The sequence below is a fragment of the Cherax quadricarinatus genome, chromosome 78 (assembly GCF_038502225.1).
Source record: "Cherax quadricarinatus isolate ZL_2023a chromosome 78, ASM3850222v1, whole genome shotgun sequence".
NCBI lineage: Eukaryota > Metazoa > Arthropoda > Malacostraca > Decapoda > Parastacidae > Cherax > Cherax quadricarinatus.
In genome coordinates this window covers 11,297,174-11,323,068 of record NC_091369.1, presented here as the reverse complement: position 1 = coordinate 11,323,068, position 25,895 = coordinate 11,297,174, and the positions used below count along the sequence as shown (strand labels likewise).

The following is a 25,895-nucleotide window of genomic DNA, read 5'->3' as shown; positions in this document are numbered from 1 at the left end:
AGTTGTCAGTGAAGTGTGTCTAGTATCGAAGTTATGAAAAAAATACTTGATTCATGTAGAACATTCGTCTTAAAGGTAGTGCTAGAAATCCTATATGCTCTTAAGTAGAATGTTAAGAACATAAGAACATAAGAACGAAGGAACACTGCAGAAGGCCTACTGGCCCATGCGAGGCAGGTCCAAGTCCCTACCGGCTTAAGCCAATGCACCCAACCTAGTCAGGTCAGGTCACATTGACTTAAGGGAGGAACACGGCAACCGACCTGTTAGCACAAGCTATCAGGTCCAACTCACACCCACCCACATCTACTCATGTATTTATCCAACCTATTTTTAAAGCTACACAACGTTCTGGCCTCTATAACGGTACTTGGGAGTTTGTTCCACTCATCCACAACTCTATTACCAAACCAGTACTTTCCTATATCCCTCCTGAATCTGAATTTTTCCAACTTAAAACCATTGCTGCGAGTCCTGTCTAGGCTAGATATTTTCAGCACACTATTTACATCCCCTTTATTTATTCCTGTCTTCCACTTATAAACCTCAATCATATCCCCCCTAATTCTACGTCTTTCTAGAGAGTGCAGTTTCAGGGCCCTTAGTCTATCCTCATAGGGAAGGTTTCTGATACATGGGATCATCTTTGTCATCCTCCTTTGTACATTTTCCAGAGAATTTATATCCATTCTGTAATACGGTGACCAAAACTGTGCAGCATAATCTAAATGAGGCCTAACCAAGGATGTATAGAGTTGAAGAACAACCTGAGGACTCCTATTATTTATGCTTCTTGATATGAAGCCAAGGATTCTATTAGCTTTATTGCGAACACTTATGCACTGTTGTCTTGGTTTCAGATTACTGCTAACCAGAACTCCTAAATCTTTTTCGCAATCCGTAATATTAAGATCTACATTATTTAGTTTATATGTGGCATGGTTATTGTCCTGACCAACATTTAGAACTTTGCATTTGTCTATATTAAACTGCATCTGCCACTTCTCCGACCACTGCATCAGTCTATTCAAATCTTCCTGGAGTGCTCGAATGTCCTCGTCAGAATGAATTCGACGGCCTATTTTGGTGTCATCGGCAAACTTGCCGATGTCGCTCTTTATGCCCTCATCTATGTCGTTTATGTAGATTGTGAACAGCAGGGGGCCCAACACTGACCCCTGTGGAACACCGCTCGTGACGCTTCCCCACTCTGATTTCTCCCCATTTATGCAAACTCTCTGCTGCCTATTTGTCAACCATGCCTCTATCCAGGAAAAAATTTCTCCTCCTATTCCATGTGCTTTAATTTTCCTCAATAGTCTCTGATGTGGGACCCTGTCAAAAGCCTTACTGAAGTCCATATACACAATATCATATTCATTACCATGATCTACCTCCTCAAATACCTTAGTGAAAAAAGTTAATAAATTCGTAAGGCAGGAACGCCCCTTTGTAAAACCATGCTGAGATTCGTTGATTAATTTATGCTTTTCAAGGTGGCTACGAACTGCCTCGGCAATTATTGATTCCATAAATTTTCCCACTATGGAGGTTAGGCTTATTGGTCTATAGTTCGAAGCTAAGGACCTGTCACCTGTTTTGAAAATAGGTATCACATTTGCCATTTTCCACTTATCTGGCACCATGCCAGTTTGTAGTGATATGTTGAAAAGATTAGCCAAAGGTGTGCTAAGCTCCTCTTTACATTCCTTTAGAACCCTTGCATACAGTTCATCAGGGCCTGGGGATTTGTTAGGTTTTAATTTATCTATTTGCCTAAGGACCATGTCACTTGTGACCCTAATAGTGCACAGTTTATTATCGTCCTGTTCTACATAATTTATCATTACTGGAATATCGCTGGTATCCTCCTGTGTAAAAACTGAGAGGAAGTATGTGTTAAAAATTCTACACATTTCCTTATCACTGTCAGTGAGCTGACCCGAGGAACTTTTGAGTGGGCCTATCTTGTCCCTGATCTTACTTCTGTATACCTGAAAGAATCCTTTTGGGTTAGTCTTCGATTCTCTTGCAACTTTAACCTCATAATCTCTATTTGCTTTTCTAATTCCCTTTTTTATTTCTCTCTTTAACTGAATATATCGATTTCTTAATTGCCCCTCTCCTCTTTTGATTTGCCTATATATGCCTCTCTTTTGACCAATCAGATATTTTAATCTATTGTTCATCCATTTAGGATCATTTTTGTTTGATCTGATTTCCCTATTTGGAACATAATTTGACTGAGCAGCTAGAACTATGCCCTGGAAAGCATCATATCGGCAACCATCACCACCTACCTGACCCCTAGTCAGGTCATTCCAGTTCAGCCCACCTAAGTAATTTTTCAGTCCTATGAAATCAGCCAAGCGAAAGTCAGGGACGGAGACTTGATTGCCATTATTAGGGGAATTCCATGATATGTTAAAACTGAGTGATTTGTGATCACTCTCCCCAAGCTCATCATTAACCTCAAGATTATTAATTAGTGTTTCCCTACTGGCAAGAACCAAGTCAAGGAGGTTATTTCCCCTAGTTGGCTCTGTCACAAACTGTTTTAAAAAACAATCCTGGATCGTATCAAGAAAGTCACCCGACTCTAAATTTCCTGTCAAATTGCTCCAGTCAATCTGTCTATAGTTGAAATCTCCCATTAGCACAACATTTTCGTATGTAGATGCCTTACGAATTTCGTCCCATAGAAGTTTACTGCACTCCCTATCAAGATTTGGGGCCCTGTAAATCACACCCAAAATTAGTTTTTCTCGGCCCTCGAGAAGCTGTAACCAAACAGATTCAGTGGCTGACGCTTCTAATTTAATATCTTGTCTAACACAACAATTTAAATTGTCTCTGACATACATCGCTACTCCACCACCTTTCCTGTTGACCCTGTCAGTGTGGAATAATTTATAGCCTTGTATGTGACATTCAGAGGGCATCTCTCTATCTTTCAGATTGAGCCAGGTCTCTGTTATAGCAATAATATCTATGTTTCCTGCACTTGCAATTAATCTTAGCTCATCTATCTTATTTCTAACACTCCTGCTATTAGTATAGTAAACCTTAAGGGAGCTAGTCCCTTGCTGCCCTCTGCTGTCCCCCTTTGTTTGCTGACCTGTTCTATTGTCTTTATTTATAACTTCATGCTGAATGCCTTTTATACATTTACTGTTTCCAACCCTAGTGTTGCAACCTGCTTGTTTCCCACACACACCCATACCTCTATCTTCCATCAGTTTAAAATCATAGGCATTTCACCAATGGCCTTCTCAATCGAGTCTGCAAGTGCTACCACCCCTGCCCCAGAGAGATGAACCCCATCCCTTGCATACATATCATGTTTGCCATAAAAGTTGTTCCAGTTGTCAATGAATGGGATTGCAAGTTCCTTGCAGTATCTGTCTAGCCAGCAATTTACACCAATTGCCCTAGACAACCATTCATTTCCTACTCCCCTTCTAGGCAAGATGCTACATATGATTGGGATCCCTCCCTTAGACTTAATGAAATCTATAGCTGACCTGTACTTATCTAGCAGCTCTTCTCTCCTACCCTTCCCAATATCATTTCCACCAGCACTGAGACAGATAATGGGCTTGTTCCCATTACCTGACATGATATTATCCAGTCTGTTGACAATGTCCCCAACACCAGCTCCAGGGAAGCACACTCTATCTCTCATCTTCTTATTCCTATTACAAAAAGCACGATCAACATATCTTACCTGAGAGTCACCAACCACAAGAATGCGCTTACCTTCATTAGCAGGGGCAGTAGTACCCTTACCTTCACTGGCCACTGAAGTACATTCATCCTGGAGAACAGAGAAGCGATTTCCTACCTTCAGATCTGCACTCTTAACTTTCCTTACTCTGATGCGCCTCCCATTACTGTGAACAACTCGCCACTTGTAGCAGGTGCTGGGCTGCACCTCACTGCTGGTAGCCGTTGCTACCACCCCACCTACAGCCTCCTCACAGTGAGAGACAGACTGCACCTCACTGCTAGAAGCCTCATTCCCCACATCTCCAACCACCTCACACTCTCTCCCAGGCCCATTGAGGTGGACCTTCAGCCTCCTAATCTCCTCCTGGAGAAGCAAGACCTCCTCCTTCAACTCTCCAACCTCAGCTTTTAAAACACTGTAGAAGCAAGCCATGCTTTGTAACCGTCCACGCTAATCCCCAAGCAGCTCAGGGTCTGTGACCTCACGTGACGACTGACCACTGAACACTGACGACTGACCACTGAACACTGACGAACTGATGACACCTCTCTCTGTCCTCGTGTCAAACCTGGAGGGTGTTCTGGGAGTCATCGCCCCCGCGACCTGGTCAATGACCAGGCTGCAACAAGAAATATTACAGGTTAGCTTTCTATGAGGGTTACCTGTAGACCTTGAAATCCAATTTAATGTCGTTCATGGAGGGTGAAAAATCTCCTTAATGCCCTATTATTGCTTTTGTGTTTTACATTTCTGTCGATGTTTATACTCCATTTACAAGATCTACATAGTCCTTCCTTCCTCCTTCCCTCCCTCCCTCTCTCGCTCTGTCTCTCTCTCTAACGAATCTGTCGCTTAAGTAATTAGCCATGACTAACTGCGTTTACTGTAGTTATCTGCCAAATTACTAACACAGGAAATGGTGCGTGTTAGGTGCCACCCTCTGCTCAGACACCTGTGGCCTCACTAATTATCCATCACTAGCTGCCTAACACTAGCGCAAGTAATTAGTCTGCTGCCGAGTAAAACCATCACGTGGGTGTTCACGCTACGTTTTCCCCACCTCATAACTTTCCCTTTCCAAAGTTGTCGTCTCCCTCCTCTTCCCTATACCATCTATTCCACTTTCTCCTTCCTTATACTCTATTGTTTGTCCGTCTTTTCTACCTCTCTGGCATTTAATTTAAGAACATAAGAACATAAGAACGAAGGAACACTGCAGAAGGCCTACTGGCCCATGCGAGGCAGGTCCAAGTCTCCTACCGGCTTAAGCCAATGCACCCAACCTAGTCAGGTCAGGTCACATTGACTTAAGGGAGGAACACGGCAACCGACCTGGTAGCACAAGCTATCAGGTCCAACTCACACCCACCCACATCCACTCATGTATTTATCCAACCTATTTTTAAAGCTACACAACGTTCTGGCCTCTATAACTGTACTCGGGAGTTTGTTCCACTCATCCACAACTCTATTACCAAACCAGTACTTTCCTATATCCTTCCTGAATCTGAATTTTTCCAACTTAAAACCATTGCTGCAAGTCCTGTCTAGGCTAGATATTTTCAGCACACTATTTACATCCCCTTTATTTATTCCTGTCTTCCATTTATACACCTCAATCATATCCCCCCTAATTCTACGTCTTTCTAGAGAGTGCAGATTCAGGGCCCTTAGTCTATCCTCATAGGGAAGGTTTCTGATACATGGGATCAACTTTGTCATCCTCCTTTGTACATTTTCCAGAGAATTTATATCCATTCTGTAATACGGTGACCAAAACTGTGCAGCATAATCTAAATGAGGCCTAACCAAGGATGTATAGAGTTGAAGAACAACCTGAGGACTCCTATTATTTATGCTTCTTGATATGAAGCCAAGGATTCTATTAGCTTTATTGCGAACACTTATGCACTGTTGTCTTGGTTTCAGATTACTGCTAACCAGAACTCCTAAATCTTTTTCGCAATCCGTAATATTAAGATCTACATTATTTAGTTTATATGTGGCATGGTTATTGTCCTGTCCAACATTTAGAACTTTGCATTTGTCTATATTAAACTGCATCTGCCACTTCTCCGACCACTGCATCAGTCCATTCAAATCTTCCTGGAGTGCTCCAATGTCCTCGTCAGAATGAATTCGACGGCCTATTTTGGTGTCATCGGCAAACTTGCCGATGTCGCTCTTTATGCCCTCATCTATGTCGTTTATGTAGATTGTGAACAGCAGGGGGCCCAACACTGACCCCTGTGGAACACCGCTCGTGACGCTTCCCCACTCTGATTTCTCCCCATTTATGCAAACTCTCTGCTGCCTATTTGTCAACCATGCCTCTATCCAGGAAAAAATTTCTCCTCCTATTCCATGTGCCTTAATTTTCCTCAATAGTCTCTGATGTGGGACCCTGTCAAAAGCCTTACTGAAGTCCATATACACAATATCATATTCATTACCATGATCTACCTCCTCAAATACCTTAGTGAAAAAAATTAATAAATTCGTAAGGCAGGAACGCCCCTTTGTAAAACCATGCTGAGATTCGTTGCTTAATTTATGCTTTTCAAGGTGGCTACGAACTGCCTCGGCAATTATTGATTCCATAAATTTTCCCACTATGGAGGTTAGGCTTATTGGTCTATAGTTCGAAGCTAAGGACCTGCCATTTTCCACTTATCTGGCACCATGCCAGTTTGTAGTGATATGTTGAAAAGATTAGCCAAAGGTGTGCTAAGCTCCTCTTTACATTCCTTTAGAACCCTTGCATACAGTTCATCAGGGCCTGGGGATTTGTTAGGTTTTAATTTATCTATTTGCCTAAGGACCATGTCACTTGTGACCCTAATCGTGCACAGTTTATTATCGTCCTGTTCTACATAATTTATCATTACTGGAATATCGCTGGTATCCTCCTGTGTAAAAACTGAGAGGAAGTATGTGTTAAAAATTCTACACATTTCCTTATCACTGTCAGTGAGCTGACCCGAGGAACTTTTGAGTGGGCCTATCTTGTCCCTGATCTTACTTCTGTATACCTGAAAGAATCCTTTTGGGTTAGTCTTCGATTCTCTTTCCGGTTTGAAAATTATATCTCCACACACACACACACACACACACACACACACACACACACACATTATACATACACATACTAACTGTATGTGTGTGTGAGGGGGGGGGATGACCGACATCTGCTTACGGTACCTCGAAGCTAAAGGGAGTGGTGCCGCGAGTTTCAGTAAGACCCAGATCAACATATACAGCGCCTAGAACCTTTCTTCATTCCAATAGGATCCGAGGCTCTCGGTGCACGGGACAAGTTGTTAGGTGACGAACTCGTCAGGGTAAACCAAGGACCCCAAACCGACCAACATTCTTTACTAGACACTCGGTGTTATGGTCCAGAGAGGCAGTGCCTGCAGTGTCCTAAACACACGTCCTATGTCTGGGGAGCTGGAGGAAAAATTTGAAATATAGCTTTCATGTCAAACATATTATTCACATTCATACTGTAGCTATTTAATTAAGGCTTGAAAAAAAAAACACTCATAGTGGGAACAGTAAAACAAGCTAACCTAAATACGGATTTCAGGTACCTTGACAAAGATTCATTTAGAACATTATACACAAGGTACTATACGTCCATCTTGCAGCTTGCAGCGTCAGCATGGTTCAAGGACCTGCTCAAGCATATGAACTCTCCAGTCTAGACAACTAGAAGATTCAACGGCTCGCAACGAAGTGGGTACCGGCACTGAGGGAAAATGACTACAAGAAAATATATAAGGAACTTAACCGATCAATAGAAGAGAGCAGAAGCAGCGGAAACCTAATCATGATATACCGTACAGAATACTCAGATTAAAGAAAGCGGATAGGTATGGGTTGTTTGAAATCCTGGGAGAGGAAGCCAATTACACCTTGCAGTAAATTCCTTAATAATAAATTCGATGAGAGTAAGTACTTGGGAAGCAGCGTAAATAATTATGTCTTAATCCTTGCAAACTCAACTGAGTACACACGACACACACACACACACACACACACACACACTCTTGCTAACTGATATAGCTTCCACCCACCCACACAACCCATCCCGTGCGCACACCCTCCAACGCACACATCCCACATCCTCCAACACAACTCCCACCTGCACACGCGCATGCACATACTAACATATTGTAAATCACTGGAAAAAGTCATTAGAGAAAAGTAGATACAACACCTGCTGTCCCTGTTCACCTAGTAGTATGTAGGTACCTGGGTGCTCGTCGACCCTTGTGGACGGTATCCTGGGAGTGGTAGTATACTTTAGATAGGCTGGACTTTAAAATGAGCTTAGGTAGGATAACGGCTTTTAGCCTGTTAAAACCTACGTAAAAAAGGACTGAGACACCCTGTAAAACAGTTCAGTTTAAAAAATCAACAAACTCTTAGTTATCCCATGCATTAAACTATCTTATATAAACAGCCTTATAAATCACACAGGAAGGAAACTGGTAAGAAAACTGAACTTATTTGTGCATAAAAACATTTCTACAGAGTTACCCCTGAAGGGGTAATTCAAAAACTGCAAGATACAGAACATAGAGTAAACTATTACAATGAAGGAGAGATATTTGAAATAAACAACTGAGTGATGAGAATAATTATTTGCTGGTGGGGAATCTTTCTTTCTTTGATCTTTGTTTTTAATGAGTCTCGAGTCTTTCTACTTCTGGAGCCCGGCCATGGGCCAGGCTAGTCTGGTGCGAGGCTGATCAACCAGGCTGTTTCTGTTGGTGGCCCACTGGCTCGCACATATCACAGCCTGACGGATCTGGCATCTGGTAAAGATATCTGTCGTTGAAGAATTGAGACACTTATGCAACACATGGGAATCTTTATTGAAGAAACGTTTCGCCACACAGTGGCTTCATCAGTCCAATACAAAGTAGAAATGGGTAAGGAGAAGAGAAGTTTGAGGTACTCACTTCCTACAAGAGTGATGGACTGAACACATCGATTCCAGGTTGAGGGACTGATTACTTCAAACTTCTACTCTCCTTACCCATTTCTACTTTGTATTGGACTGATGAAGCCACTGTGTGGCGAAACGTTTCTTCAATAAAGATTCCCATGTGTTGCGTAAGTGTCTCAATTCTTCAACTTGTCGGTTTTCAAAACCATTCATCACGTTTATACTTGCTCCAGCCGTGTTTCTGATATCTTCTGGTAAGATGTTGAATAATCTGGGGCCACCAATGCTGATGCAAGACATGACCAGTTGGGTTCAACACTTATATACTCTTCATAATGTTTCTATAAAGTGATGTGAAAAAAAAAAACAAGTCAAAGTCACTAACTAATTAAAGAAAACACGATATACATACCAAGAGGTGTATTTCTTTCAGTGGATATACGCTGAGTATTTAATCCTTATTTTAGGGATTAAAGTATTCTTGTATAGTGGTATATACGGCAGGCTTTAAACCCCCATTAACAAACTAAAACACGGGACTTAACCTGACCTTGCTTGTCTCAACACCTTTTCTTAACTGTCTTCTGGTTTATTATTCAGCTCTTCAACTGCTGTCTTCTGACCTATTCACGTAACTTGCATATTTCTCCTTTCCTGTTCACCTAACTTGTCTTCTGGCTTCTTTTTCTCCTTCAGTTATGACTTAATAATAATCAAGAACGGACCAACACACCGTCTAAAATCTTTCGAACTTGTGGGTTAAGAGAGAAGAAACATAACAAGTCAAAATAATAAATCAAAGTAACCATAAAGCCTCAAAAGATTTAGATGAATTGTGAGAGTGACAAATGAATGACGTAACGTAGCGGAAGGAAGTGCCAAGTGATGGAAGAAAGTGAAAACAGTGTCATTCACGACTGTCGACGAAGTGATGCACAAACCAGTACATTTAACACAGAAAATGACACCTGGGGATGATACACAAAAAGTTATAACAACAGACCAGGTCAATACACCAGCGAGAAACTCCAGTGTTACTCTGGTAAATATATTAATTTGCAACTAATGCGACATTTTATTGTGGCAACGTTTCGCTCTCCAGGAGCTTTGTTATGCCGTTACATACAATACAGGGACACAGTATTGTTTCCCTGTACTGTTTGTAACGGCTTTACAAAGCTCCTGGAGAAGGAAACGCTGCCACAATAAAATGTCACATTAGTCGTACATGTGCCCTTTTACCTAACATAGTGTCGCTAATTATTATTCAAGCTGGCGTCTTCATGCCAGTAACTGCCCTTCCTTGGATTAAACCAAATTGTCCCCCATTATCCCAGGAGCTATATAATCCGTACAGCTATAGCGCTTTTCATCGAACATATAATAATACTGATATCGTTCCAAGAACTCTGATTAAGTCGTAATAAACGACTGTCAATGAATAAACAGTAGGGTGGACGGGAGGCTCGAACTGGGAGGCTCGTGCTGCTTCCAAATCTCCACGACTATGGTGCTCTTCGCACCTACTCCTAGGTTGAGGGACTGATTACCTCATCTTCTGTACATAGTTCTACTGTCTTCAAGTTATGTCCTAGAATTTGTATTGATAAAGCCACTGGATGGCGAAACGTCTACAATAAAGATACCCAGATGTTGCATATGTGTCTTAATCTCAAAACTTCCCTATCAGAAGTCCTGTAGCCGGAGCGGTAGAGCACTGGGCCTCTCAATTTTGGGACCACGGTTCGAGCCTCCCGTCCATCCTTCTCTTTATTCACATTGTTCCAACTTTATTTTTAAATCATCCGTTGTCTTGCGCATTACCCAGCGTCAATTTCTCAACGTTTCCTATGTATTTAACATTCAACCCCCCAAAAAGGCACGACACGTCTGGCAGCGTGACACCTGTGTAAACCCAGACAGCGTTAAAATCTGCACGTTCTTTGCACGTGGTGTGAAGACGAGCTGCAGATGTTTACCTGGAGTTTACCTGGAGAGAGTTCCGGGGGTCAACGCCCCCGCGGCCCGGTCTATGACCAGGCCTCCTGGTGGATCAGAGCCTGATCAACCAGGCTGTTACTGCTGGCTGTATGAACATTATGATACTACAAAAAATACATCAGCCACAAAGTTATCATAGGTAGCTGTAGCATGATGCCATCATCAAAATAAAATAAATTTTAAGAAGAAAAAAAACCTATCTGGTATTCAGAGGGAGGCGCTAAACCTGTAGGGGTCATACAGCTCCTAGAGAATAAGGGAGACACGCAGGTTCGATCCATGCAAGGGAAGGACAGGTTCAATTCCTTACATCAACAATCCCTCCCAAGGAGAGAGAATTTTAGTAATTTATACATGTTTATTATTATTAACTGTGATATTTATTTTTATATCGATGCAGATATTAATTACAGTCATGAATATTAATTCATAATTTTTATCGTAATTGCCAAAATAACATTTATGTTTACAAGAAAAATAAATATATACTTTACGAACAAAAATATTACTAATTCCAGTTGTTTCCGCTTTATTAAATAAACAAATAAAACCATAATAATTAGTAGAGAGCCAATGTCCGTTTGTTTCTGTTAAGAATAAAAGAAACTAATTCATGTTACGCGCTAAACCCATGTGGGTCATTCAATGCAAGACGGTGGAGGCTCGATCCTCAGTTTACTGAGCGAGACACACGTGCTTCCTATTTGGGCTAAGAATTTTGTAATCTAGTCTTGCCCTAATTTTTTATAATCGTTTTTTCCCGTTAGAGATTAGCTATGTAATCAGTCTTGACCCGTTAACTATCCTGTAATATGTATTACCCTCCCTTGGAACTTCTGTAGTTTATGTAATCAGTTTTGCGCCGTTAAAGATCTTGTAATACGTATTTTCCTCTCTAAGAACTTCTGTAGTCCTTGGCTATGTTATCAGTCTTTCTCCATTAATAATCCTGTAATGTACATTTATCCCTTAAGACTTACGTACTCCGTTTTGAAGTTAAATATTCCGTTGATTCCTGCTTTACCGTTAGGAATTACCTAATCCTCTTTTTCTCTTTAGGGATTGTCTACAATTTTCCCGCTAAGGATTCTGTAACCCATTAAGTTTAGTATTCTGTAAAATCGTTGTTACCGTCAGAGATTCTGTAACGAGTCATTTTAAAATTGAGCGTGGAAATTACGGGAAGAAATTAACGTTGGGTGAAAAGTTAAGGGAATTATAGTGGATTATAGAGCTCTTCTTGTACTGCCCGTCCTTTTACAGGCGTGATGATACTGCCAAAGAGCTCCTGATCCAAGGAATCAAAGCTAACCTCACTTTCTAAGAAACTAGCCTGATTACCTCCCATTCCTCGAGCATTGCATGATACTTACGGCATTAACACTTCTCGTAATAATAATAATAATAATAATAATAATAATAATAATAATAATAATAATAATAATAATAATAATAATAGCAATAATAATAAAATAGTAATAATAATCCGACCGTCCGTTGGTGAATCCGTTTTTCAGGTCGCTAGTCGATCCGTTGTCAACAACTAAGGGATTGCGATGCTCAACGATTTAACAGAAGAAAACGGGGGTTTGCGAATTAAACCCTGATTTACGTAAAATTTACATGAAGCGCTAAACCTGTGTGGGGTCATTCAGTGCAATAATTACTGGAGGCTCGATTCTCCGTCCGCTAATGACGAGATGGAATCTCTCGCAGCTGGGCTCTATCCACAAATCAACTGGATCAAGACAACTGTATCAAGAACAGAAAAAAAGACACAATACCGAGGCTGGAACAATTCACAATTAACGCACACTTACAGATGAAAATTTAGACGACGCTTTGGTTTATCTTGGACCATTGTCAAGTCACCACTCAGCGAGAAAAATGAAAAAAAAAAAAAACTATAAAGCCTAAAACAGGTCGGGAATAAGGAAGGAGGAGAACGAAGGTGATTGTGGTCATAGCAGTAGTACTACTAGTAGTATTAGTAGTACTACTAGTAATAGTAGTACTACTAGTCACAGTAGCAGTTCTAGTAACAGTAATAGTTCTAGTAACAGTAATAGTACTAGTAATAGTAGTACTGCTACTAGTAGTATCATTACTATTAGCAGTAGTAGCACTAATACTACTACTACAAGTAGTAGTAGCAGTACTACCATTAGTAGTAGTAGCAGTAGAAGCATAGTAATACAAATAATAGCAATAATAGGAGTAAGAATGTTGTATTAATAATAATAATAATCACAGAAGCAGTAGAAATAATAGCGGCAAAAGAAATAGCAGTATTAATAGGGATAAATTACTTCTCAAGGAAATGGAGAGGCGGGTAACTCCATCCTCTTACTCCCGAAGGAGCTTACGAAGACACTAAGAGAACTGCAGAAAGCCTAATGGCCTAAGCTAGGGAAAAAAAAAACAATTATGGAGAAAGCCTGAAGATAGGAAAATTTAAAGAAATATAGAAAGGCAAATCAAGGAAAAGGGTGACAATGAGAGATGAAGTAACGAGTGTTCCGAGGATTTAGAACATTTGACAATGTATTGAGAAAGGTAGGAAATAAAACCGGAACCACAATTCACGTTAGCAAAGAGCCGATTCAACAAGACGGCATCTTTTAAGACGAGAAAGGAAGATAGTTTCAGAAGAAGACCAGTTCATGAGAGGGCTAGAGTCTCGAACATGACAGAAAATTACGCTATTAGTGTCAGCAGGGCAAATACTTCCTTTGTGCTAAGTCTAACAAAGAGAGTGCGGCCGGTTTTAAAATACTGGAGAAGATAGAAGGAGCAGGAAATGGCGTACACACTGAGAGCATCAATGAAAGAAAGTAGTGACGACTACAAAGTGTACTGGATAGACGAAATGCAGTTTTCATATCTAGAGGGCTAAGGGTGTTAGATTTTGTAGATTTGAAATATGAGGAATGCAAAAGACAGGAGTTTTTTCAGAAGTTGGCTTTGGAGTGAAGTCCGGTTAAAAACACAGGAGTAGGTAAAGTTTATGAAAGTGGGATGATAGCCAAGACGAGAGAATGAGCTACGAAGAGCGAAAAATTTAGAGTCGAAAAATCGTGGATCACAGATGCAGAGAACGCGGAGAAAGAAAACAATAACACTTTAAAAAAGGAACATGAAAATAATAGTAAATGCATATTCGCAAAGTCTGTGGCAAAATGGAAAGACAAAAGTCTGACCCAGAGAGGTGGATATGAGCATAAAGAACTGGGAATCATTGCCTCATTACATCTTTGTACTTGATAGCTACGGCAAGTTTCTTAATGACATCAAGAAAGTCATGTGGTCAGAGAGCAAAGACATCTACATCGTGTAGTCAGAGAGAAGAATGTACACCAGTAGTAGAAGTAGAATAGTTTGGAAATAAACTATGTAGAGGCTAGTATGAACAGGGAATAAAAGGGAGTTCAGTGAAGCATGAAAGGTTTAAGAAAAAAATTTCACCTTGGAAGAAAAAAAAAGTTTAAATCAATAAAGAGATGAAAAAAATAGAGTAAGATATCAGTAGGTATATACAATAGGGAGATTATAGTCGCACGTCTGAAGTTCGCCAGTGTACGATGTTCCAGAAGTGTGAGAACTAAGTTCATCTGTGTACAATATTCCAGACATGTGAGAACTAAGTTCATCCGTGTACAATGTTCCAGACGTGTGAGAACTAAGTTCATCCGTGTACAATGTCCCAGACGTATGAGAACTAAGTTCATCCGTGTACAATGTCCCAGACGTATGAGAACTAAGTTCATCCGTGTACAATGTTCCAGACATATGAGAACTAAGTTCATCCGTGTACAATGTGTAGTGTTCCAGACTGGTGCACATATCTGTGGCCGGTTATGAGGGTTGTTATACGCTCACCGCCCGATCTAAAGCCCGGGTTCCTTGATCACAGCTTGTCCCACAAGACTACTGATACTAGCGGCTCGCTGACCCACATAACAATCACAGCCCGGTTGATCTAGTCACCTGGCCCGTGGATATATTACTTTCTCGCTTAATCACTATTTTCCCGGTGAAAATTATTTCATTTTCATAATTCCTTTTTTCCGTGTATGATAATTGTGTTTATGACGATTATTTTGATCTGGTAAAAATTTTTTGTTCTTTATATTTTTTTTAAATATAATCCGTGTTGGTTAAAAATTATAGCTTATCCAGCGCATTTATTTTTACGTGAAAATTATTTTACAGTTCTCTGTTTTATTTTATACATTATGTTTTTTCGGGTAAAATATTATTTTAGGTTTGGTTCTGCCGATGCCGTAAACGAAATTCATGAATTATAATTATTATGGTGAAGCACTAGAGCCGCAGGGGTCACTATGGTTTGATCAAAGGATATGGTAGAACGCTTTAATTCTTTGGTTCAAGAGCTCCTCGTCAGCGTTGAGAAGCTTCCTTGAAGGATGATGAATTATTAGTAGACGTTGTCAAAACTGTGATGGAAATGGTTAAGAAAACCGACAAGTTGAAGGATAAAGACACTTTTGCAGTAAGATTGATGGACTGAAGACTGAGGTACTGACTTCCTTAAATTCCTCATCTTCCATCATTCATCTGGACTGAGGAAACCACCTGTTGGCGAAACGTTTCCACCATAAAGAATCCCAAAGTGTCTAAATCTTAAATCTGTCAAGGCTTAAGGGGAGGAGGTAATTTCTTTTTCCCAAGTAACACATACTTAAAATTAATGTTTGTATGTATGAGGTAGTGCAGTAATGATGGAGGTTCGATTCTCTGACCGTTAATCTGGTGTCACTTTATTTTCCGTCAGGCTGTTGCTGAGTGCGCTCATTAACAAATACAACTGACACGGGATCTTTCAATTTAATTGAATAATGTCCCCAGAAAGACCCACGTCCCTTTTTGTCACACCCGATTGTATTCATGGGGGATGCGCTAAATCTTTATGGGGTCATATCACATCTAAAGAAATAAGAAATCAGTTTCAAGAAGGGCAGGGTACCTTCATTTTTTTTATCAACAGCCCTAATAAAAGGACCAAGACTTCGATACGCGCCCTTCGTATGTAAGGTGAATTTCCAACGTACTTCTGGTTGTCTTCAATGGGAAACTTGATTTGTTCCTAGAGTCAAGGTTAATATACTAATGGTTATAATTATAACCATGATTTTTAAAGAGGTGAACCGGTAAGCCAGCGGAAGTCCTCTGTCAGATAACCAAAAGCTCCGGCTGTGGATCATCATATGACTAAGACCCGCGTCAGGGAACACTTGTCCTGTTTCCTGACAAACATTATTCCTACCTTTTAGAGTCAGTTCATGATCAACTGAGCTGTGGTATATACTAGGCGTGTGCCGAGTATCGACCTAATTTTGATGGTATCCGTATTGATCTAAAATTGAGTATCAGTATCTGTAAAAATAACAGTGAATGAATACGCTGCACTGCGTGGGGTTGGCACCAACAGCCTGGGAGGTCTGGTCTTGGCCCGGGCTCCGGCCGCGGGGGCAGTGACCCACGACATGGACTCCAGATAGACCAGCATCAACGACACCTTTGAAGGGAGGTCAGAACCTAACCAACTGGTTGCTGTGGTGATCAGTAACTGTTAAGGGCGGCTGAATGGAGAGCGTCACTAGATAAAAGGAATGATACAATCTGAGGAGCGTCGGCACCAAGTGCTCACTGAGCACAACACACTCACTACATGATGGTGCTGTGGTAGTGCTTTATTCGTCAGCAAACAAGACAGTCTTCTGGCATGGATCTCAATGACATGGTGCCCTGGTTAAGCTGCGAGAGCAGACGTACAAAATAATGACACGATGGACATAAAACACAACAGTATAGAACATTAGCAACGTTTCGCTTACACAGGGAGCGTTTCAAGTTCATTTAGTGGGTAAAATATCGCTAATAAAGGATTCATACAGCATCTGGTTAAGTATCCATTGTCTACCGTGTCTATAACTCCATGTTTGAAGCAAATGATCACTACATACATTCTTAAGACGGCTACGGACTACGAATGGTGACACTGACACCATATGAACAGTAAAAGACGGTGAAGAAACTAAGGAAGCACTTAAGAATGCCACTAGTGGCGAAACGTTTACACAGTGTCTATAAGTGTGCATATGTCCATCTACATTCTTATGATGGTTCAGATATTCACATGTTAGAAAGCCTTTCTTCAATTTATGTTAATTTCCTTATAAGGTTCCTTTTGTCAGTTTTTCGACGTTACCTGTAACGCTTCAGAACATATTTATTTTTTTTTCAAAATTTCTTGACAAATATATACTGCGCCTTCAAATTCTACATCAACTAGGTTGTGATAGATATATAGGACAGCAGGCCATTAGCAGCGGCAGCCTGGTTGACCAGGCAAGCACCAGACAAGCCTGGCCGGGGCCAGGCTCTGGGAGTAGGAAAACTCAAATCCATCAAAGGTATATCAAGGGTAAAGGATTAGGCTGCATGAACCTTTAAAAAGTTATATTCACTCAAAACAGAACAAATTAAGGCGCGACTCGTCTGGCAACGAGGTTACTGAGCCTAACTTTGAAGCGTTCAAATCTTCACACGAAGGCTACAGTAGCGATTTCAACGGGAGAAGAATAGGAGGGTTGGTCCCAGTCTCCCCCGGCGTCCTGCTGCGCTGGACTCGTGGTTCGTGCATCTGACGTTGGTTAACCTATCGTCCTGGTCTGTGAATCTGAAGTTAATTTCTTCAGATTCACAGACCAAATACTCACCGGAGACAAAAATGTCATTGCTTGCTATAGCGTTAAGGACGGGGGTGACCAAAATAAAAAAAAAAGTTTGGAAACGCTATAAGCACATAACATTTGAAAAGGCAGCAGCATGCACAGGTCAGCTAGACACTGGTGGTAAAAATAAAAAGTCAGTATAATTATTTAATAGAGAACGAGAGAGAGCATCAACCAATACTGTCCTAAACACTAAACGCAGCTCTTGGCAAACTCGTTCCTTTTAATATTTTTATAAATTTTTTTAATGGGGAAAAAACGAAGCACCCGGGAGGGTCACACGACGCTGTCACAGTATCAAGCAAACACACACACACACACACACACACACATACACACTGTGATAATCTAATACAGATTCTGCGAATACACATTAATGCAAACGCCTAATAAATTCCGACAAACTCCAGGAACGCATAACATTGTGATGCAATCTAATTACATTTATTACAAGTATCATTGCAATTTCAATAAATGTGCTGGGAGAGAATTAAATTAACCTACATCATAATTTAGATATGTATATATCACGATAGATAATATTATTATTATTATTATTATTATTATTATTATTACTATATTCAGGGAGAAGCGCTAACACCATAAGAGTCGCACAACGTCAGATGAAGTCGAGCAAATATGGTTTAATGCCAGGAAAGGGATGGTAGGTCTACTTTCTTGAAACAAGAACCAGCACCCTGGCGCTTCCCATGACACTTTAAGTGTACAAAATTTTAGGTATGCCAGAGACAAACAAGCACAGGATTATACAATTATGCAATCGTGTCATTACGATTTCGTGAGTCAGAGACAGGATTATACTTTACTGTTTTACACCTCCACGGCCACCTGTCGATTCAGCCACCGAGTCTACATGTGATCTATTCATGAGGTTATCCTCCACCAGGGGCTCGGTCCCAGACCAAGCCTCCTGGTCGATGAATAGATCAATCAGGCTGTTGCACTGTACTGAACTACTTTGTTTTCTGGTCCACTTGAAGATTATCAACCCCATCCCCTCTAAGAAAATAGTGTAGATAGACGGTTCAGAGAACCAACAGGTTGATAAATTAAACATGTGGATTTGTCCGAGGTGACACCGCCTACAACTGCTTCACCTCACCTGTCTGCGATATATATGGCCCTTCTTCGCTCATATACTATATACTTTTCAAGATTGATGAACTGATTACATCGACTCTAGGCTGAGGGACTGATTACCTCAAACTCCTGATCCTCACCAATCTTCTTTGTACTGAACTAATGAAGCCATTGTGTGGCGAAACGTTTCCTCAATAAAGATACTCAAGTATTGCACATGTGTCTAATTTATCAGGAAAATAGTGAAATACTCAGGTTAGCTCAATACTGTAATAATATCGTATATACCGAATAGTGTGAATCCATGTATTCACACAGGTTAATTTAATGCCTACTTTAAAGATTAAGAAATTCTTACGCGTTAGAGTGCGGATAAACTGCAACTTATACTACATACAACTAAAAGGCTTCAAACCCATCAAAATTCACTAGTACACTTAATAAAGTTTCAGATTTAATATTAATGTCAATATTCAATTTTTTTATTACTCTGTATTATACAATAATGAAACCCCTAATTTAGGACCCTACAGAGATCAGCAATAAGTCACTGCAATCTCTCATGACAGGATCACACCACAGACTCACATTTTCACCGGTACTGGGTGTTTGCACGAGTATGATCCCTGGATCACCCTCATTTAATAGTTCAATTAAGTGTTCACGCTGTGTACGGTTCCTGTATCACTTTAATATATCAAATTTTCACGTTGTTTATATCTGAATCACCCCATTTAGCAGATCAATCAAGTTCTCACTGTGTACGGTCACTTGATCATCCAATTAAATTATCAACCCTGTATTCGTTACCTGCACCTTATCGGTTTCGGGGGTCATCGCCTCCGCTGCCCAGTCCCAGACAAGACCTCCTGGTTACAACCATATTCCAGATTTAAGAGAAAAAGTGATCTGAAAATTAACATTGGCTTGCCACGTCTTGTACTGAATGTTCTAGTTATTCACTCTTTCATATTCCTTGTAGGTATGATAACATGTAGTCCTCGAACGTGAGATCCTCTAGCATTATCACCCCCAGGTCTTTCACTCTGAACTTCCACTGTTCTTAGAGATACTAGTTTAAACTGTACCCTGATCCAGTGTTAATTGTTCAATTTTCCATATCTTAGTAAATGTAATTTGTCAGTGGCCATACGGACGACTTGGCTTATATCAGCTAGAAGAGTCACTGTGTCCTCAATGGATGCCAATCATACAATTTTGCTATCTGATTCATATGCATATCCTATACAAGACTGAGAATGGTGTGAGTGAGAACTATACCTTGGGGAACAGAACTTTGCCAGCTCTAGTTTCACGTTTATTATGTTATTCCTTTTGCACACATTTTGTGAGCTACTTCGAAAGCAGAGAGACTCTCGAAACTCATCAAAGGTATCAAAGATACTATTACACAACGGCTGCACTCGTCGAAGCCTACTGCAAAATCAATATACACCACATCTGCATTATGTTGGTCTTTCGGTACCTACATGATCTTGGTCTTGATGGTCCAGCAATTGCGAAAGGCAGGAGGGACCCGCTGTAAAACCATGCGTCCCTGGGTTGAACAGTTATTGAGAATCACTGTCATGGCACGCTTGCTTCTTAAACACTTTCAAAGATCTTTGTCCATTATATGTATGGCCTCGGGATAACTCAAGAAACTCAATCAACGAGGTGTTCACTGTAATTAATTGATACATTTATTTTGCAAAGTGATGTAAATCATATCTATGAAGAGAAAATGTTACAAATTGTATCACTAAAAATCACGAGATCTAAACATAAATCATTTGCTATATTTTTTATCACTCGACATTATACTATATACAGAAGGTAATGCATAATACCTATAATAAATATAAATGCTTTACACTTTATTCGCAATAAACAGAATTATAACCTGTGCCACAACTGCACTCCAAAATAATATAGCCAGTAGTAACGTAAATCACCACAATCACTGTAAATCACAATACCCTAGACCTTCATTCATAGGGATTTTCGTACACAGGTGTGTTACATACGTTTTTCAGAAGTGAAACAAAGTTTTTCTTTTACCTGTCATAGGTGTTTTTTACACACAGTTTCACAACAACCTTCCTTCCTTCCTTCCTTCCACTTCCTTCCTTCCTCCTGCACGAGGAGGTGAAGGTGGGAGGGACAAAAATTGCGATGAAAGTGTATTAAAAATTACATTCCTGCTGTAAGTCACATTCTGGGCAAAAATGTTAATGTATAATATAACTAGTACACCTGCTGGAAATATTCAAGAGTTAAGTTAAAGGGTATCCGCACATATTATTACTATTATTATTATTTATTCAAAACGTAGCGTTAAACCCGTAAGGGGTCATACAGCGTCTGGGGTAAATGAGGTAATCAGGCTTGATAAAAAAAAGGAGATAGCTTCAATTTCTTGGATCAAGAGCCCTTCAACATCACAATACGTAGCCTGGTAAATGCCAGTTTTAAAAATAACCACCTTCCCTTGGTCGATATTTTGATACAAACTAACTGGTAAGACTATGATTTATAACCAAGGATAAAAAAAGTCAAACCCTTAAGGAAATATAAGTGTTTCATCGTGCTCAGGCACCAGGACACAACCTCCTCCTCCCGCCAGTAAACACCGCGTTATTATAGTCACGGAAAGCGTTAAACCAAAGGGACCACACACTGCTGGGGGATTTCAGATAATCAAGTTTGATCGGAGGAAAGGAAGGGTAATTCAATTCCATTTCCTTAGATTAAGAGCACTTTACTAGAATCACAAAATTTTTCTCCAACAAACTTCTCAACGAAGACCTTCTCCAACAAACTTCTCAAGGAAGACCTTCTCCTCCAATAAACTTCTCAACGAAGACCTTCTCCTCCAACAAACTTCTCAACGAAGACCTTCTCCTCCAACAAACTTCTCAACGAAGACCTTCTCCTCCAACAAACTTCTCAACGAAGACCTTCTCCAACAAACTTCTCAACGAAGACCTTCTCCTTCAACAAACTTCTCAACGACGACCTTCTCCTCCAACAAACTTCTCAACGAAGACCTTCTCCTCCAACAAACTTCTCAACGAAGACCTTCTCCAACAAACTTCTCAACGAAGACCTTCTCCTTCAACAAACTTCTCAACGACGACCTTCTCCTCCAACAAACTTCTCAACGAAGACCTTCTCCTGCAACGAACTTCTCAACGAAGACCTCCTCCTACAAACTTCTCAGCGAAGATCTCCAACAATCACCATCATTCCTTTATTCCTCCATCATACATCTCCCCTATAACGAGTGGTCTTCCAGGATTGTATTAAATTCAGGGGAAGCTTTAAACCCGTAGGAGTCATATAGCACCTTGGGAATTGGGATGTAACCAGGAGGATAGCTCTATTCCTTGGATAAAGAGCCCTTCACCAGCATCAAGACACCCAGTCTTTATTGATACAAACTACCTCGTACATGTTCTTGTACTCCCAGTACATGTTCTTGTACTCCCAGTACAAGTTCTTGTACTCCCTGTACATGTTCTTGTACTCCCAGTATATGTTCTTGTACTCCCTCGTACATGTTCTTATACTCCCAGTACATGTTCTTGTACTCCCTCGTACATGTTCTTATACTCCCAGTACATGTTCTTGTACTCCCAGTACATGTTCTTGTACTCCCTCGTACATGTTCTTATACTCCCAGTACATGTTCTTGTACTCCCAGTACATGTTCTTGTGCTCCCAGTACATGTTCTTGTACTCCCAGTACATGTTCTTGTGCTCCCAGTACATGTTCTTGTACTCCCTCGTACATGTTCTTATACTCCCAGTACATGTTCTTGTACTCCCAGTACATGTTCTTGTGCTCCCAGTACATGTTCTTGTACTCCCTCGTGCATGTTCTTATACTCCCAGTACATGTTCTTGTACTCCCAGTACATGTTCTTGTGCTCCCAGTACATGTTCTTGTACTCCCTCGTGCATGTTCTTGTACTCCTAGTACATGTTCTTGTACTCCTCCTCACCCGTTCTTGTACTCCAAGTACATGTTCTTGTACTCCCAGTACAGGTTCTTGTATTCCTCGTGCTTGTCCTTGTACTCCCTCGTGCATGTTCTTGTACTCCCTCGTGCATGTTCTTGTACTACCCCGTGCATGTTCTTGTACTCCCTCGTGCATGTTCTTGTACTACCTCGTACATGTTCTTGTACTCCCTCGTGCATGTTCTTGTACTCCCTCGTGCATGTTATTGTACTACCTCGTGCATGTTCTTGTACTACCTCATGCATGTTCTTGTACTACCTCGTACATGTTCTTGTACTACCTCATGCATGTTCTTGTACTACCTCGTGCATGTTCTTGTACTACCTCGTGCATGTTCTTGTACTCCTCGTACATGTTCTTGTACTACCTCGTACATGTTCTTGTACTACCTCATGCATGTTCTTGTACTACCTCATGCATGTTCTTGTACTACCTCGTGCATGTTCTTGTACTACCTCGTGCATGTTCTTGTACTCCTCGTACATGTTCTTGTACTACCTCGTACATGTTCTTGTACTACCTCGTGCATGTTCTTGTACTACCTCGTGCATGTTCTTGTACTACCTCGTACATGTTCTTGTACTACCTCATGCATGTTCTTGTACTACCTCGTGCATGTTCTTGTACTATCTCGTGCATGTTCTTGTACTACCTCGTACATGTTCTTGTACTACCTCATGCATGTCCTTGTACTACCTCATGCATGTTCTTGTACTACCTCGTACATGTTCTTGTACTACCTCGTACATGTTCTTGTACTACCTCATGCATGTTCTTGTACTACCTCGTGCATGTTCTTGTACTATCTCATTCATGTTCTTGTACTACCTCGTACATGTTCTTGTACTACCTCGTACATGTTCTTGTACTACCTCATGCATGTTCTTGTACTACCTCGTGCATGTTCTTGTACTACCTCGTGCATGTTCTTGTACTACCTCGTACATGTTCTTGTACTACTTCGTACATGTTCATTACCCGTTTCAGTACATGTACTTCATAAATATTCTCTTTCCCATCGCTCCCATCAATGGAATTTAACCACGTCTCCTCTTCCTTTGATCAAATTTAATTGCCTCAAATTTCCCAGGTGCTGCATGACCCATACAGGTTTAGCACCTCAATATATAATAATAATAATAATAATAATAATAATAATAATAATAAATAACAACTTTCTATTTTTGCTCTTTCTATTTCTTCTCCTCCCTTCCTTACTCTACCTCCTCTTATTTTTTAATTTTCTTATGTTCCACGCCTCACCTTACATTATGTTTCCGTTCTTCCTCTTCCTCTTTCTTCAATTCACTCCTATACATCTTTCCTCTACCTCCTTCCCTCGCTTTCATTCCTTACCCCAGTTCATCTTCCATTCATAAATTTCTAGATTCCTAATTCCTTCTTCGTTTTTTTTTCTATGCTCATTTCTTGTGCTTCCTGTTGGTACCTTCTTATGCCTCCTTTACTTCCTTCATATATTTCTTCCTTCAAAATAAGTTTATGCAGTCAAGTACACTTAAGTACAATTATCATACATAATGTAAATTGTAATAATGTTGGTAGAATTATCGACAATATGTTAGGTAAAAAAGGACACAAGTGCAACTGATGCGACATTTTTATTGTGGCAACGTTTCGCTCTCCAGGATATCCTATTGCGGCCCTACAGGTTCTTTCTTCCTTCTTTACATCTCTTACTTCCTCTCCTCCCTATTGTTACTCTATTCCCTCCTTACTTGGACTTCCTCATCTGTTCCTTGTGCTTCATCATCAACTCCTTGCCTAAGCTCCATCTCTTCCCTACTTGCCTCTTCTCTCCTTGTACTTCTCTCTCCTTAATTCCCAGGGTGTCATGAAGTACTGCTACTTCCTCCCCCTCCTTCCCTCCCTCTCCCTTAACTAAACTGGCGGACTAGCTGGCTTCTAATTCAATTTGTCTGAGTGGTGCAAAGTCCTGGCGGCAATTTTAGATATTAACTCGATATCGCCAAGATTACACCCGGGCTCGCCAAAATTCTGCCCGAACAATAGTCTTTTTCTTTTCAACGCCGCCTCCACTACCCGCTAAAATAGTGTATTAAACTCTGCAGTAGTTTTCAAGTTTTTTTGCATTATTTCCAAATCTTTATGGGCCTACTTTACCTTCCTTGGATTAAACTAACAGCTGTCCATTTCCCCAGGCGCTGTGCGACCCCCTGCGACTTTAGCGCTTTCCGGGTATATAATTAAATATTTTTAGACACCAGTTATAAAAATAATTAATAGATAAGGGGATAATTTGGTTTATAATTATTAAATACAAGAACAAGGTGATTTTATCTTCCGAAAACCTCCGTAATTTTTGCGCTATGTGGGAGGCTCTAAACCTGTAGGGCTCTAACGCCTGGGAACAGAAGGCAGTGAAGCTTGATCCAAGGCACGGGAGGGCAGTTGCACATTCCTAGGATGAAGAAGCATTCACCAGCAACAAGGCGGCAACCCTCCTCATACCTGGTAAAAGGATGAACTTGCGTACAGTTACGCCGAGTTGAGAGTGCAAAGGAAAACTTAAATGATTAACTAAAAGGCAACAGAACACAGAGAGCGTTTTAAGACCTTATATACACACATATATTTGTATACGTTTTGAAATCAAGGTAGAGAGGACTTACCTTGATGGTATTAACGGTCAGGTTGAAATGGTTGGCGGCGCGGACGGTACATTCATTGCTTCAACTACACGTCGGGGTGCGAACCCCCGGTAATCCTCAACCACAAACAGATCCCCCATAAAAAAAGCACACACACACACAAACACACACACGATCCAACTCCTATGCACTGCCTGGGGTTACATTTCAGGGTTATAATGATGGCGAAATTGCCCACTGGAGCTAATCCGGTGTCATCTCAAAAGACGAATTTCCACACCCCCACTAAAGAGCTACCATAATTTACAGTACTTTCGACAAATCGAGAATAAAATATGATCTAGGAAAAAATTATACTTCTTTTATTATCTTTTTTCTCTTTGAAAGCGATGGTGGAATCCCCAAGCGCGGGGGTGTGGGCGGAAACGCTCACACACACACCCTTTCACCACTCAGTCCCGAAGAACACTGAGTGCTTGATTCCAACCTCGGGCCATCATGGAGTTGCCGCCGCCACCTTGTCCTGCTGCTGCTCCTCCCAGCCCACTGCCGCCGCTCCTGCCTCCTGCTACCACCACCACGGCTCTACTGCTCGTGTGCTGCTGTGCGGTGCTGTGATGCTGCTGGCAGTAGTGGTCATGGTGGCGTGTGGTGTTAAGTAATAATAATAATAATCATCTTTATTTCTACAGG

The 25,895-nt window shown here is 40.8% G+C and overlaps 1 protein-coding gene across 1 annotated transcript in view; it reads right to left on the bottom strand.

The window, feature by feature from the left end:
• Nucleotides 1-25,764, bottom strand: part of LOC128701634 (uncharacterized) — a 235,381-nt gene extending 209,617 nt beyond the window's left edge. Inside the window, exon 1 of the mRNA XM_053795504.2 lies at nucleotides 25,224-25,764. The gene's annotated coding sequence lies outside the window, so the exon portion shown is untranslated. The remainder of the gene's footprint in view (nucleotides 1-25,223) is intronic.
• Between the last annotated feature and the right edge of the window lie 131 nt (nucleotides 25,765-25,895).